General features: G+C 42.2%; 1 pseudogene; it reads right to left on the bottom strand.

The window, feature by feature from the left end:
- Positions 1-15,449, bottom strand: part of LOC133039988 (calreticulin-like) — a 35,631-nt pseudogene extending 20,182 nt beyond the window's left edge.
- Positions 15,450-17,226: the final 1,777 nt, after the last annotated feature.

The following is a 17,226-nucleotide window of genomic DNA, read 5'->3' as shown; positions in this document are numbered from 1 at the left end:
CCTTGATGAAAGTGAAAGAGGAGAGTGAAAAAGTTGGCTTAAAACTCAACATTCAAAAAACTAAGATCATGGCATCTGGTCCCATCACTGCATGGCAAATAGAGGGGGAAACAATGGAAATAGTGACAGACTTTATTTTCTTGGGCTCCAAAATCACTGCAGATGGTGACTGCAGCCATGAAATTAAAAGACGCTTGCTCCTTGGAAGAAAGGCTATGAACAACCCAGACAGTGTATTAAAAAGCAGAGACATTACTTTGCTGACAAAGGTCTGTCTAGTCAAAGCTATGGTTTTTCCAGTAGTCATGTATGGATGTGAGAGTTGGACTATAAAGAAAGCTGAGCACCAAAGAATTGATGCTTTTGAACTGTGGTGTTGGAGAAGACTCTTGAGAGTCCCTTGGACTGCAAGGAGATCCAACTAGTCCATCCTAAAGGAAATTAGTCCTGAATATTCATTGGAAGGACTGATGCTGAAGCTGAAGCTGCAATACTCTGGCCACCTGATGTGAAGAACTGACTTCTTGGAAAAGACCCTGATGCTGCGCAAGATTGAAGGCAGGAGGAGAAGGGGATGACAGAGGATGAGATGGCTGGATGGCATCACCAACTGAATGGACACGAGTTTGAGCAATCTCCAGGAGTTGGTGATGGACAGGGAAGCCTGACGTGCTGCAGCCCATGGGGTCGAAAAGAGTCGGACACGACTGAGCAACTGAACTGAACTGAACTGAATGCCACAACTGAAAAAGAAAAAAAAAAGATCATGCATGCAGCAACTAAAATAACCTGCATCTCAAAACAAAGATTGTGCCACAAGTAAGACCCGGCACAGTAAAAAAAAAAAAAGACCTTACGTAGCTGACAGTGACTGCTATCAAAGCGCTTACCAAACATGATGTAATACTCTGATTCTGAATGCATATCCTGCTGGTTCAGGGTGTCAGGAAAGAGTTTCACACACCCACCACCGCAATCAATGCCTTGCTCATGTTTTACCGAAAACTGAACCACCAAGGTCTCGTTCTCATTGCTGAATGGCTTAAATCTGGTTGAGAGGGCATAAAACTTAGCATCTTTGCTGGTTTGGAGACCTGAGAGCAGAGAGCACAGAATCTTCAGACTTCAGTACCCTAAGAGCAGCCACAGAAACCAAGCACTTGGTCTTACCAATTTCTGGTACCTTCTTACACACCTGCTGCATGCCAGGTACCGTCGTGGCTGCTTTACACACATTATTTTACTCAAGCCTCAGAGCAATTCTGCAAAACAGGTACTATCTTCACTTTTACAAATTAGGAGTCTGAGTCATGGGGAGGTGAAGTGAGCTGCCTAGGACCACATAGCTAGTAACGAACTAAACTGGGATTTTTAAGCCATGTTTGACTGATTCTTTCTTTTTTTCAGCATACCATACTGCCTCTGATTTACAAGAGATACTTAAATACTGTTCTGAAGTGTTACAAAACATGGGGTTTCTACAGAGACCCCATGGGTGGCCAGAATCAGGCTTTGCTGTACACAACTGCTGTTGTAAGAAGAGGCCCAGCGTGGCCTCTTAGAGTAAATAGTAATCATTGCTAACACCTATTGAACACTTCCTCATTACCATGCAGTATGTTTCATTCATGTGTGTTACCACTCATAATCCTCATAAAAACTCTATGAGGTGGGCCTTACTAATATCTCTACCTTATTATGAAATCATTAAAGCTATTTTATTTGTCCAAAATCATACAATCAGTCTACTTAATTTCAGAGCCCCTAACCCGAGACTTTAACTCTCCATCCGGACAATACTGGAGCTGTAAGGGGTATTAGAGCCTTTGTAGTCTAACTACATTGCTTTATAAATGAGAAAGCCAAGCTCCAGAGAGGGAAAGTTACTAATCTAAGATCATATATTCACAAGTAACATACACATAAGCCAGTGTCCAGACCTCCAAGCTAGTGGTCTTTTCATTATTCCAAGCTGCTGCCCAGCTTTCTGGTTATGACTCTGTCACTTTAACTCTGAGCTTCAGCTTCCTCATCAGCAAAATGTAGATAATTAATCATACTCCAGAGGGTTCTCTTGAAACTCAAATGGGTAAGAGATGTAAGAAACACTTTGTAAACTGTCAATATAAAATGCAAGGGACTATCATCATTCATGCCTGATGAAGGTCCTTCCTTTACGATCCCACAACTCTTGGTACCTCCCTGGATCACATTATGTTGCAGTTAAGCTTATTTCAGTCTCTTTGAATAATTTTTAAACTCCTGGATTGCAGAGGCCTCTTTAACATAAAGATCTAGGACAAGGTCTGACATAGAGGAAATGCTTAATAAATATGTGTTAAATTGCACAGAAGGATCACAGGTCCTGATTCAGATGTCTCTTGAGCATTTATTGTACACTAGGCTTTGTGCTAAGCACTTTGATGTCTGATATTGCATTAACAGCTGTCTATATTTTAAAGCATACACTTACACTTAAGACTTCACCTGTGGTCCAGTGGTTAAGAATCCACACCCTCCTTCCAAAAGAAGAATCTGCCTCCCAACGCAGGGGTCACAATCCTGGTGACCCCTGGTCAATCCCTGGTCTGGGAACTAAGATCCCACATGCTGCAGGGCAACTAGGCCTGTGTGCTACAACTAGAGAGCCCTCATACTGCAAGAAGAGAAACAATTAGAGAAATGTGTGCCACAACCAGAGTAAGCCCACAGGCCACAGTGTAGAGCCTGCATGCTGTAACAAAAACTCACCGCAGCTGAAAAAAAAAGTGAAGTGGATGCTTATTTCCCCAAAGACCTCAGGAAGGCCAGAGTAGTCAGAGAAGGCTTCATGGAGGAGGCATGGGCACAAAGGCAAGAGTACTAAACCCATGGGCAGAAGACCAATCCTTGAATCTCCACTCTACCGGATGTAGCTGTGTAGCCATGTGATTTCCCCGCTCTCCAAGCCTCGTTTGTATTCAGAACCCTTTTAGACAACCAGGGGGCACCTAATGAACCTGAATAGGATGAGATATGGGGCAACAACCACGAAGTCACGCTGAGAGGAGGTGGGTGGCTGTGCACACTGCCCTCAAGAGTCCCTCAGACAGTCTCTCTGTTCTCTCTCTGGAAACAATTTTCCAGAGTGGATTTAAATGAAATTTTAAAATGTACAAGCCAATTCGTAATTCTCTCCTTTAATAAACATGAAAATGAGATTCACAGTAGTATCCAGGAGAGAGAAGATGGGAAATCACTCCAGAGGACAATCAATGGATTCTATTTATAGGACAAAAGCTTTCTCAGACCAAAAAAAAGACTTCGCCTAGCGTCCCCCTTCCCGCATAAAACATTATGAGGTTCTTACAGCAGCCCTGCCTAATGAATGGTAGATGATGATTAGTATCTCCATCTAATATCAAAGCTCAGAGAAGTGAAAAGACTTGCCCAAATTAGGCAGCTAGCTAGTCATGGCCCTAGGTCTGTCTGCTCAATTCTCCATCGTAGCAAGCAGCTCTGGGGGAGAGCAGTACTGGGGGCTTATATAGTGCTGTCCCCTTTTTCAAGTGCAGAGTGTTAAATTTAAAAAAGCTTAGGATTGGGAAAAGCAGTATAGTCCTGTGTAATGAACACAGTCTGGTGTCAGATTTAGAATCAAGTCTCAGCTTCACCTCTTGCCAGCTGTGAGTATAGCATTGGGCAAATTGCTCAACCTCTCTGAGGGCCTCTGCAAAATTGGGAACCTAATAGTAACCTTCTCAATGGCGTTGTTAGGAAGATTAATGGGGTAATGTGTCTAAGGACTTAGTTTTAAATACCTGCTATTCAATAAATACATTATTTTTGTAGAGACTTTTCTCCACCTACCACTTCTTTTTATACTAAGAAAAAAAAGTAAGTTGATAATCATGAATAAAAACAGTTGTATCGAAGTCAGAACTTTCCCAATGAATTAGTATGTTTCTGGATTCTTGTAATTACCTTTATCCTTTTCTTTGTCTCCATAAAACTTTCCTGCAGTGAGCTGAAATTTGCCATAAATGACCCATGTTTAGATTCCATCCATGTTTTTTCCATCCATCTATGGGATTAAAGAAGAAAAATAGCAGCATATAGAAATAGTTTGTGTATTTTAAAGACAATGAAATGCAGCCAAGGTTGAGCAAGTCTTATGAAGACAGTAAGGGGCTATCAGAAGGTAACTCCAATATTCCTGTAAACCCCCTCACTATCTGATGCCTGAACCCACTATTCATGTACTGTTATGTAGTTAGTGCTCCATTAATGCTCTAACACACCCTCCCCTATGAAAGTTAAATTATGAAAATCATTACAGGAATGTTTGGTAAAGTACCTTTATGGTTGAGGGACTGAGTGCTTATACATATTTATGTCTAGTATAATAATAAAATTAGCTTACCAAGTAAAGAGATTAGCAATGTCATTTTATACTTCTTGAATTAGTAATGATGATATTGAACAATCAATTTCCCTTTACCTTTTTTATTGCTTAAACTTTTTAGACTCTCCTCTGCAGTTTCAAGGAGATGCTGATAAATTTGTTTTGCTTTGGCATAGATGGCATACAGACAAAGAAGCATTCTTTTGGGACCCGGCACTCCTTCCAAACATTCAGTGCCTGTCTGATTTTATGCCTCAGAATTGCTGACTCCCACTTCTTGGACCCACCACGATCTCAGAGTCATGGGGCAATTTGGCAGCTTAAGATGAAAGAGGCCTTGAGGGTAGCTTTCATTTCATCTCCTTCCTGCAGCTGAGTCAGTCTTTCTCAGATACCACTACCTGATATCCAGGATTATTGCCTTAGCTCTGCCCATGAAAAGCCCATTTCAACATACATCCAATAATACCACCCTGAGTGGCTCTCTTGGCTCCTATTACTGAAGTCTAAAACCAAACTGCCTCAGTGGTAAAGAATCCGTCTGCCAATGCAGAAGTTGCACTGAGACATGGGTTCGATTCCTGGGTCAGGAAGATCCCCTGGAGGGAGACATGGCAACGCACTCCAGTATCGTTGCCTGGAGAATCCCATGGACAGAGGAGCCTGGCGGGCTACAGTCCATGGAGTCGCAGAGTTGGACATGACTGATCACACACACAACAACCTCCCTTCTTGAGGCCTAGGGGCTTGCTTTCTCTTTTGTCTTCCCGTGTTGCTCCTAAGATCTCAGTGTTAGGCCAGAAAATGTCAGTGACCACCTCATCCATCAATCCAAGGGAGGGACCCCAGAAGGTTCTTTCTGCCTCAAGTTGCTGTGGCTTGAAAGAGGCGGGTCCTGCTTCCTTGACCATAGCTGACCCAATGAAGGATAAGAATTGATGTCAAAGTCAAAAGATTTGTTATTATGTGTTAGACTTTCACGTGGCTCACTAAAAATTTCTCCTCATATACTCCCATGGATGATGCTTTAAAATAGGTATTATTAGTTCCTTTTTTTCATTTAGTAAGTGGCGGACCTGAGATTTGAATTTACATCTGTCTGATTTCAAACCTCTCCTCTCTTCTAGGAGAGGGAGATGTAGGGAAAAGTGCTATGAAGAAAAAAAAACTTGTATAATCATAATAATAGCTACTGTTTAGTAACTACATGTCAAGCATTGTACAGAGAGCCTTACATGCATTATCTCATTGTAGTCTCATAACTGGGGCTTCCCTGGTGGCTCAAATGGTAAAGAATCCACCTGCAATGCAGGAGACACAAGTTCAAGATGTGGGTTCAATCCTTGGGTGGGGACGATCCCATGGAGAAGGAAATGGCAATCCACTCCAGTATTCTTGCCTGGAAAATCCCATAGACAGAGGATCCTGGTGGGCTACAGTCCATGGGGTCACAAGAGTCAGACACAACTTAGTGACTAAATCACCACCACCACAGTCTCATAATAGCTCTATGACAAATGTTCTATTTTTTCCCCAATTCAAAAGATGAAGAGAATGAAGCTCAGAAATTTGTCCAAGAACCAAGTCTGTAAGTTGAGTGTGGAAAGCACGGTTTGACCCAGGCCTTTGTAACATCAGAATCTGTACTTTTGGGACTTCCTTGGTGGGCCAGTGGCTAAGGCTCTGCGCTCCCAATGCAGGGGCTCTGGGTTCAATCCTTGATCAAGGAACTAGATCCCACATATTGCGACTAAGAGTTCACATGCCACAAGTAAAGATCCTGCATGCCACAATAAAGATTGAAGATCCAGGTGCCACAACTAAGAGCTTGTGCTGCCAAATAAATAAATAATTTTTTAAAAACTTGGTACTTTTAATTACTATACTCTATGACTTCCATGAGGTCATGTATATGAAAAGCCTTTTATAACCTAAAGAGTATGCAGAAACTATGAGTCAATCATACTACTTTACAGTTCCTAAGTAATAAAGCTATTTGTGTATAATTTGAATATTGTCTCTGTTCCACTGGACTGATAAGTTTCATAACAATTTTACAAACTCTTGTGTCCCAGTATCTAGCACAGAGTAATTACAAAAACACTTTTTTGAATGACTGAATGGATGCATGGTCCTGCCTTTTGCCTATGCCATAAAATTCTCAGCCTTACAATTGGATTGATCCATTTATTAATACATTTGACAAATGTTAAGTGAGCCTGACATTCACGTTGAAACAGTTGACAGCTTCGACCTTGAACTTTATGATTGAAGCGGTGAGAACAGAACTCAGGACTTCTTATCACTGATTATTTTTCTGGATGAATAATACTGATACAAATCAAACTTGTTTCAGTTTAGGATGTCCTCAAATAAGGAGTCTTGTTAGAAAAATAATGTCATAGGGTCAATTAAGATCCCATTTTAATGTTTTATACATTTCCTCTTAGCATTATAACATCTTAACATCATAAAAGGCTCAAGCCATAATGTTCCTTGGTGGTCATTTAATCTGACCTCCTCATACTGTGTGTAGGGAAAATGAAGCCCAGAGAAAGAATGACTTGCTCATGGACTCAGTTGCCAGTTACAGAGCTGAGACTAGAGCCCAGTTTTTCTGTGCTCTCATCGCAGACTCATTATTCTTTCATTCAACAAATATTCCTCAAGCATCCATTTTGTTCCAGGCACCGGGGTACAAACTTGAGTCTTATAAAGTTTCTCCAGGGACCTGTGAGCTTCAGGGAGCTCGTAGTCTGAAGAGACAGACAAGTAAACAACTGCAATGCAGTGCAGTAAGGGCAGTGATAGAGGGAAGCACAGCACCATGACATTCAGAAAAGCGCTGACTACCCCCCAGAGTCAGGTAGATTTCAGAGAAGCCATGACTAAAGAAGAACTGAAAAGGCAGAAAAGATGAAGAGTGAGTGTTTCAAACAGAATGACTTGCATGTGTAAAGGCCTTGAGGCATGAAACAGCATGGTGTTTCACGGGAAATGCAAGCAGTACTGTATGGTTCTGCAGGCCAGAGGAGCCAGATTAAGGAGAACTCTTTAACTGAGAACAGAAGAACAGTGTGTTTACCAAGGTTGGATGTTGCCATCTTTTTTCCTTGCCAAATCTTTCATTCAAATTGTTCAAATATCTGTATGTACCCAGAAATCCATCCAACAAAAAATAACAGGTGTTTGGGAGCAGGCACATCTAGCTGATAAATGCACATAATCACAGCCAAATCTGTAGAGATGCAGAACCAAGGAGGCCAAATAACTATGATTCTTCTACCAAATGAACTTATTTCCTTAATGCACCCCCCAAGGTGCCTGGCTGGTAGGGTAGGCATTCAAAAGACTGGACTTGGCACTTGCCTGGTGGTCCAGTGGTTAAGAATAGCCATGCAAAGCAGGGGACCCTGGTTCGATCCCTGGTCGGGAAATTAAGATCCCACATGTACAGAGCAACTAAACCCACTTCGAGCTCTGCAACTACTGAAGCCGGTGCCTTCTGGGACCTGCGTGCCATAACCAGAGAGTCCATGAGCCACAAAGAAAGATCCCACATGATGCAATGAAGATCCCACATGCTGCAACTAAGATTCAATGCAACCAAATAAATAAATACATAAAAATTTTAAAAAGATTGGGATAGAGATTCATTCCAGCAGTATCTTTACCTCTTTGAGATTCAGTTTATTCAGCTACAGAAAGGGTTTACCTAACTCATAGTTTCTGGGAGAATTAAATGAAATAGCATGCAACACAGCATTAGGCACATCGTAAATGCTCAGTAAATACTACTTGAAACCGGATCTGTATATATGTGTATGTGTTTACAAAGATATACGTATCAAAGGTAGAGAGAAAAATATTTTCAGCCTTGAGAATAAAAGTTGTACCTTCCCCAGCACCTAGTCCTAAGCCTGGAACAATAGGCCCTTCAGAAAATGCTTGCATAACTAGATAAAAATACACATTTGCTGCATTTATTCAACATTGTGAGATTATATTTTGCAGAAGAGAATTTGCTAGATAAACTAAAGCATATCTCTTCAGGGGCCAACATTTTTTCTACCACTTTTACTGGAAAAGTTTTGCAGACATTTGTAAAAGACTCTGATCCCTTATGCAGAGAATCATAAACAAAACTTAAAGTTTCTTGAAGACTCATGCACTGTATGAAGCTGTAATGTGCAGTGAAAGTGTGGGTTTGTTTTGAAATTTTTCTGTCTCCACTGTTCCTATTCAGCTGTGAGCACTTACTTCTCCCTGAGGTCAATGTGTTTGCCTCTAGTGATCAATCTACCCAGCTGTTATGAAACCAGTGGACCTACGTCCCACTTACTTGCCTGCCATCTTACCTGTTCAATTCTTTTTGTTTCTTTCTGTCTGCCAGTCTATCTGCATGTCTGCCAAGTAGACCATAGTCACTCAGATATTTATCAACTAGTAAAAAGCCTTGTAGGGTGGTAAGTAACACTGGATAAGAATCTTGGGTCAGTCATTTTTCTGAATCTGTGTATATTTAAATTCTTTAAGGAAAGAAACACTGTACACATAGTAGGTGCTCAATGAAAGCTTGCTGAATGATAGATTGGCATGAGGACCAGGTAGCACAGTGGTAAAGTGTCTGCCTGCCAATGTAGGAGATGCAAGAGACATGGGTTCAATCCCTGGGTTGGGAAGATCCCGAGTAGGAAATGGCAACCCACTCCAGTATTCTTGCCTGCAAAATTCCATGGACTGAAGCCTGGTGAGCTACAGTCCATGGGGTTGCAAAAAGTTGGACACAGCTGAGCACACACACACACGCACACACAGACACACACACACACACTAATTATTATTAATTAATATCATGATTAATTTCATGATCAGTAAATTAATTTTATGATCAGTAAAACCATTAAAATTATTACTTTTGCTGTCATTGAATGGGTTCTTGTAGTGGGTCCCTCATTCATTTCGTAGGCTGCCATTTCTAATCAAGTATACTCCAAGAAGCACATATTGGAGGAGGAAATGGCAACCCATTCCAGTATTCTTGCCTGGAGAATCCCAGGGACGGAGGAACCTAGTGGGCTGCCGTCTATGGGGTCACACAGAGTTGGCCACAACTGAAGCGACTTAGCAGTGGCAGCAGCAATAAGCACATGATAGTCAAGTTTGCCAAGAAAGTGAGCATTAAACAATAGCCTATATGTTTGAAGTAGGGTAGAATACAAGCCCTTCATTTAAATATTTGTAGGGAACCTATCCTGTGCCAGTGTGAGTGCTAGATGCCAGGCTACAAACAAGATATAATCCCTCAAAGAGCTCAGTGTCTGATTAGAAAGACAAGAAAATAAAGCATCTGCTTTTCTTATTTTATTGTTCTTGAATTATCAAAGTAAATACTGTAGAAAAAATGTAGAAAACCCAGAGGAAGCAAATAAGCAGTAAAAACATACATCCATGATCTACCTCCCAAAGATGACCACTGTCAACATTTTTATATATTTCCCTCCAGCTTATTTTTTCCTGTATGTGAACAATGGCTCCTGCTCTTGCTTTCACATCCCTGCAGCCCCTGGAGAGATCCCTGCCATCAGTTTGTACTTGAGACCTGGAAAGTCCAGATGGATCAGGCCTCTTGGGTTTGGGCATCTGTCCAGAGCGATTCTTCCTCAGTCCCAGCTTGTCTGAGTATCCACGATCTACAGATGGTCCCAATAGCTTATCAGTCAGAGGCCCGAGCAGCAGGCTGTTCCTCAGCCCTGCTGGGCTGTCCTCAGAAAGTCTGAGCCAGCTGGACACAGAGGTCCTTTGTCTCAGGATGTCTTTCCAGCCAAGTTTTCATGGTCAAGTCTGAGAGCTGATAGAATTAACATTCACTTGTCGTGCACACAGACACACACACACACACACACACACACACACACATCTTGTGACTTCTGCACCATTCAGTGACTTCTGTATCTCATGTGAATTCCAGTTTCTTTCTGTCTGATTTTGTACTTTGACAATGGCCATTGCTGCTACCATTAGCCCTCCTGTCACCTGTCACACCTGTTTGTATCACTAATTCAATGATTCCCCAATTCAATCAACCACAATTCCTGAACATTTTAATGTGTCCCTTTTTAACGCAAAGCCTGAGATTTCCAAAGTTCGTGTTGTCCCTGGGGCCACTGGTATTATTACCTGCTGACTAACTGGCCAACTGACACTTCACAGCCTGCAGCAAGGGCCAGTACATCCTTTATGCAGGCAAGAGACCTCGGTTCAAAAAACATCTCTGCCACTGACTCACTGTGTGACTTTGGGAAAACTACATCTCCTCTCTGGGTCTCAGTTTCCCTATCTGTAGAATGATAGGGTTGAATTCTAAACACCCTTTACTTGATGAGACCTGGAATAGTCTGGAGAAAGAGCAGAAAGAAAGGAGCCTGAGTCAAACTTTGCCATAGTTCATAATTGGCCCTGCCATATTATATCCTCTTTCTGGACCTCAGTTTTCCCATCTGTAAATGAGAAATAGGAAACTATTTGGAGTTAGATGAGTATTCAGGGCCCTTTCAGTTCAGACGTTCAAAGGATATAAGCTTTGCTTTCCTGGGGCTGCTAGGCACTACTTAAAATGTGAGCTAGAAGACCTTCCACTTACTAGATTCATGGGAGGAAGGGGGGTGGGGAATAGGAGTAATACAAGAATAATCAGTTTTGATACTACACAATCCTAGGTTCAAATCCTGACTTTGCCACTTAATAGCTGTGTGACCTCAGACAAATTATGCAACTTTTCTGAGCTTCAGTTATGTTATATGTAGACTAGGAAAATAATAACTACTTTACAGAGTGGAGGTGAGAATTGGAGTGTGATTAGAGAACTATCATGCCTAGGGAGTAAAATTGGGCTTAATAAAGGTTACTTAAGGCATAGATACTATTAGCTGTAAAAACAAGGGTTCAAAAGGTGGAAATTCAGTTCTATAAAGAAATGAAAAGACAGATCAATTCTCTTAATTTTTAATAGATTTTAATTAAAAGAGTAATACAAGTCATTATAGAAAGTAAAAAAAAATTAAAGTCATCTGAAATTCCATTATTTACCATTTATATTTTTGGTGTATTTTCATCTAATCCTTTCCTCTGTGCATGAATATATTTTACACAGTGACCACATATTCCTTACATGTAATTTTGTACCTTTTACAACTAAACTTAGATCTTAAACATTTCCCCATGACATTATAAACTTTCCAAACATTCTATGAATGAATCATATTTCACTTCATTGTGCCCCTACTGTTGGATATTTAGGTTTGCTTCAAATATTTCCAATTATTAATAACACACCCTATCACCACTGACCTTCACATCCATTCTTTAGCCATCTGCCCCTGCATTCACGTCTTGGACCTTATTGTGACCAGAAACTACTCCATCTCTGAGATCTCAAGCCCAAACTCTCCCCCTCTATGACTGTGGCTTCCTATCCTCCAATTCTCACACTCTGTTACTTAAAGTACACCTGTTCTTTGATCCCCTCCTTTTTTTTTCAGTCACTGGCTCCTTCCTAATTCTCATGGTCCATCCTTCCTCCCTCCCTCCTCCCTTCTTGTATGAGCCAGGCACTGTACCAAGTGCAGGGGTTATAAAATTGTAGGTGTGAATCCATCAACTTGCTGACTCTCTTGCCTATTGCCTTTCTGCAAAAGCTCCATCTGTGTCATCCAAACCTTTCATCTTCACTTTCACTTTGCATCCCAAATTACTTTGTTGAGCCTTACACAACTTCCTCTCTCAGCCACAGTTCTCAAAACATAGTTCATGACTGTCTTTTTCATTTCCCAGGTCTTCATCTGCCCCTCAACCTACCATAGCAGCCTTCCACCCCCAGCACTCCTCTGAGTCATGGAATTGGTCTCCAAACTTCAAAATACAATGAATGCTTTCCAGAATTTGCCTTATTTGGCCTCCAAACCACTTTTGACACTAGCTGTGTAAACTTGGGTGAGTCACTCAACCTCTTTGAACTTCAGTTTCCTCACCAGTGAAAGAGAGATAATAGCATCTTTCTGATAGAACTGTTGAGAGAGTCAATAAAATAAGACATAAAGAAAAAAATCCACTGCTATACAGTGGACATCAAACAAAAATTAAGTTCTGACATAGTGTTGTTTCCTTGGTCCCTGACAATCAGGAAAGGTTTGCCTTGGCTAGTATAAGCATTCTCTTCTCTTGAAAAGGATCATTTCCCAGTACAATTCATTAATTCTTTCAAAAAAAAAATTTTTTTTGAGCACCTGCTATGTGCTTGTTCTAGGGGTTATAGATACAGCAATGAACATAACAGAGAAGCACTGCGTGTTCTCAGGAAGCAAATATAATGGTGAGGAGAGGAAGAGAGACAATCAATAAACATATAAACAAGAAATGAATCAACACTGAAAAGTATTATAAAACATTAAGCATGCAAAAGTTCATGAGGGAACTTTTAGGGGTGATGAAAATATTCTATATATTAATTGTGGTGGTGGTCACATAGGTGTATATATATTTCAAAATCCAATGAATAATACACTTTAAATGAGTATTTTATATATATAAATGATATCTCAAAAAGGTTGATTTAAAAAATTAAATCAGGACTTCCCTGGCAGTACAGAGCTTAAGACCCTGCCCTTCCACTGTAGGGAACTAAGATCCCACATGCCATGTGGCGTGGCCAAAAAAAAAAAATATATTGAATCATACAAAAGGATAGATATATATGTGTATGTGTCTAAGTTCAGTTCAACCATTCAATAATTCTTTAGTAGGCACTTGTCTAAGTCAGGCACTGACTTTGACACTGGAAACAGGAGAATCAGGTAAATAGACAAACATAGACTGTTTACTGACTAACACAAAGGAAGGGGTTAAGGGACTTAGTGGAGGCCTCAGCAAGGCTTCCTGCAGAAGGTGACAACAGGCAGAGCAGACTTTTCTACAGATACAGTATTGAATTTTATTCATGATTGATTGTCTTAGGGTTTGAGACTTGGAGCCCCTTTTTCTTTGATTCCAAGGATTATTTCAGCTGACTCATTGGAAAAGACCCTGATGCTGGGAAATATTGACGGCAGGAGGAGAAGGGGACAACAAAGGACAAGATGGCTGGATGCCATCACCGACTCAATGGACATGAGTTTGAGCAAGCTCCAGGAGATGGACAGGGAAGCCTGGTGTGCAGCAGTCCATGGGATCACAAGGAGTCAGACACGACTGAGCGACTGAATAACATTTCATAAATATCTGTTGATAACATCCTTCAGAATTTTACTTTTGCCACACAGGGCAAGTTCAGTCCTTGGGGAGGTGACTGCCCATCTGGGCATATTCTCCATTTTCCAACATGAGAAACTGTGGTGTGGGTAAAGCCATCCCAGGCAGGCAGGGTGGGGATGGGGGAGATTAAGAGTCAGAAGTTCAGCCTCTCAGGGTTCAACACAAAGGATAGCTGAGGTCGGTCAGAAAATGGGAGACCACCAACCTACACTTGGAAGGGGCTTATGCCTTGTCAAAAGGTGCCCACAGCAAGTCAGTGAAGCTGAGGGCTTCATGCAGCTCATCCTTCAGCCAACTCCTAAACCTATCTCCTGTATGCCCCTTCCCCTATCTCTCCATGACCCCCTCCGCAAAGCAGGACTCTCCACTTTTCACCAAGATAACTATAGCCCCCCAGATGGCTCTGTTTTTAGTTTGTTTTGGGAGTATTTTTGTCTCCAGTCTCAACTTTGGTCAGTTTCATAGTACATTCTCCACATTTTTTGCTGAAGCGCTCTTTCTAATACGAGGGCCAGATCTTGCTTCTCCCTCTTGCGTTCTTCTCTGGCTCCCCCTGCTTACAGCCGAAAGCCAGATTCCTTAGGCCCTGCCTGCTTGCCAGCCTCCCTTTAACCACTCTCCCCTTCACACTTCCCAGTTTCCTGAAGACACCACTGCTGACTGTGTCATAACTGGGAATCTTTGTCGTTGCTGTTCTTCTTGCCTGGTACACCCTTCTCTCCATCCCCACCCATCTGATAAATTCTTACTCATTCTTGAAAACCCTACTTTGGTTTCACCTTCTCTCTGATCCTTTCCTATCCAGTATGCTTGTCTGGGCTTATTTATTCTTTCCTCTGCACTATCTCTGCGGCTTATTCTCAATACAACGTTACTTGTATCACATATTAGGGAATTGAAAACCAGAAAGAGGAAAGGGCTTATGCATGCTTTCAAGGTGGAATGTAGTACTCAAATCCTGATTCCTAGATGAGAGCCCTATCCACTGCACCCTCAAAGAATTAATCATATTTTACACACATACACACACACACACAGAGAATACTTTGTGGACTAAAAAACAGTACCATTGGACATCTGTCCTTAGGTAAATAAGCTCTACCGTAATTCTCTGATGTTCCTGAGACATTCCAGGGAGGAGAAGGAGAACTCCCAGATCCTCTGAGCTCTGATATTCTATGAAACACACAAAATTTTACTATCACAATTAGTGCTCACATTTTCCCTGCAGAGTTCACTAGTGTTTTTAGGATGACAGGAAGGGAACAAGCATTTATTGCACATCTTCTCCTATCCAAGTGCTAACTAGGCCCGACCCTGCTTAGCTTCCGAGATCAGACGAGATCGGGCGCGTTCAGGGTGGTATGGCCGTAGACTTATTGCACATCTTCTATATACAAGGGGCAATGCTTTACAGGCCTTATCTCCCTGAATTCTCAGAACAATTTTTGCAAGACGTCTTTGGCTGTCCTCATTTCATAGGCAAGGAAATTAATTTGTAGACAGGGTAAACTACTAACCCAGGATCACAGAGCCAGGGAGGAAGGAGCTGAGATTTGAACTGTTCAAGGCTGGGGCAGGTGATTGAGGACGAGCAGGCAGGGCCCGGTCTCCCTTCGCTCTCCCACGCCTTCCCATTCGATGGAGCCTCTTACCCCCGTCTAGGAACTCCTCGCGCAGGTAGATCTGGCGCTGCGCCCGCGCCCCCAGCGCGCAGTAGCCAGCGGCAGCAGTGGCAGCGCGACAGCCCTTTCATCTTGCAGAGGTTGGTGTCCTCACGCCCAAACCTGGAGAGCTGCTGTCCTAGCCAGGTGTTACAGGCTCTGCCTGGGCCCTGGGGCGATGGCTGAGATTACCTGCACCCCACACCTGACTGTCTCGCATTTGCGGCCTCGGGGATGATAATGACCGCAGCCAAAGGTTAGGGACCACGCGCTGAAAGTGCTGGAGGACGGAGATGTGGGGAGGCGACTAAATGTTGAGGGAGCTTCAGAGGGCAGGGTCCCTAAGGAGTGGGGGCGTGGAGGAGCAGCTGAGGCTGGCCTCTGGGACCCTGAGAGCCTGCTCACTGTTGGTGCAGCCGGTTTCAAAGTGCTCTCACATGCTTCCTTCCATCATCCTTCTGACGGTCCATCCATCCTTCTACCCTCTTTCCATCATCCTTCTACCCTCTTTCCATCATCCTTCTGACCATCCATCCTTCTACCCCCTTTCCCTTTATTCATGTATCCTTCCTCCTATCTACCCATCCATCCACTGGGCTTATGCTGAATAATAACAGTATGAGATATGTCTAACAGAAACACCTAGGGAGGAAGAGAGCCCAGAAGAAGCTCTAAATCAGCATGAGATCTGAAGGAAGGCTTTCTGAAGTGGGTGATAAGGTGAACCAGGGAGGAAGAAATGGGGAGAGAGGAGCAAAAGGAATACTATGTGCAAAGGCCCAGAAGAGGGAGAGACTTGTCACTTAATATCACTTCTATCATAACCCAATACCATGTAATCGGTGTCATTTCCCTTGTTGCGAGGCTACTGAATCTCAAAAAGGGGGGGAAAGCACCAATATTAGTTGATCATCCTATTGTGTACTAAGCACTGTGCCAAGAACTTACCATGCATTCTATCATCTGATCCTCATACTAAATGTATAAGGTGGGTGTTATCTTGTGAGACTTACCTTGTGGACTCTGAGAGACAAAATGACTTGCCAAGGTTACAGAAATGGGACAAGGACTAGAACTTAAGCCTTCTCATTCCAGGGCCTTCTCTGCACCTTTATTCAATGATTCAGCTAGTCAGTATCTGTTTTTTAAGGTCTTACTATGTGCCAGGCACTGGGCTAGGTGCTGAAGATACAGTGGAGAATAAGGCTGACAATTCTGCTCTTATGGGGCTCACTTTCTAGTCGGGGAGACAAAATCATTAAGGAAGCAAATGAATATCAATAATGATAGGCATTTGAAAAAGTAACACAACCTAGAGAGTTGGAGAGAGATGGCGGGAGGCTGATAGGAAGGGAGAGGGGAGGGAAGTCCTCCTCAAGAGGCGATACTGGTTGAGATATGAATGAAAAGCCTTGTACTAATCTGGAGACAAGTGTTCCAGGCAGAAGCAATATCAAAGGCAATGGCTCGGAGAAGGGGAATGAGGTGTCTTATTGCAACATTGGAAAGACAACCAACGTGGCTTGAGCAGAGTGAGCAAAGGGGACAATATCAGGAGATGAGAAATCAAGGCTTGTAGGTCATGGGAAGATTTTATAAATGGTGCAATGGGAAACCTTAAAGGGAGTGACATTATTGGATTTATATTTTCAAAAGGTCACTTTTGTTGCTGTGGGCTAAGCTGAGGATGTCAACATAAAATCAATTAAGGTTATTGAGTTCTCAGTTAAAATATCTAAATCTGGAGTTCATAGAAGAGATCCTAGATATAAATATAAGTTTGGGGTCATATAGGTGGCATTTTAGCCCATGTAGATAGATGAGTTTTTTTTCTAAGAGGGAGAGGAGATTGGCCAAGAATCATGCAAG

Source organism: Dama dama, chromosome 20, assembly GCF_033118175.1.
Source record: "Dama dama isolate Ldn47 chromosome 20, ASM3311817v1, whole genome shotgun sequence".
NCBI classification, from domain to species: domain Eukaryota; kingdom Metazoa; phylum Chordata; class Mammalia; order Artiodactyla; family Cervidae; genus Dama; species Dama dama.
The sequence above is the reverse complement of the archived record's forward strand: the minus strand, read 5'-3'. Positions and strand labels throughout refer to the sequence as shown.